Below are 291 nucleotides of genomic sequence, written 5' to 3'. Positions count from 1 at the left end.
TGATGTGGGACGCATTGAAATCTGTGAAATGTATCCGTGTTGATTAATAAATATTACGTGGAAGTAAATATAATTATCTGTAAAATATCCCTAAAGACAATGAAGGACAGGTTGATGAAGATGAACGAACTTCTAGTACATCAGTCCTATTGTTGTCTGCAATGTTGCAAATTTGGTCATGGTGTTGAGGAACCAGGGAATGTTGATTTAAATAGGGTAGTATATGATAAATATCAATGTTAAGGATTGAATATGACCATTGAAAATTGCCTCTTAGTTATTGTACCATGG

This window comes from Penaeus monodon, chromosome 15, assembly GCF_015228065.2.
Source record: "Penaeus monodon isolate SGIC_2016 chromosome 15, NSTDA_Pmon_1, whole genome shotgun sequence".
Taxonomy (NCBI): Eukaryota; Metazoa; Arthropoda; class Malacostraca; order Decapoda; family Penaeidae; genus Penaeus; species Penaeus monodon.
This window is presented reverse-complemented; position numbering follows the sequence as displayed.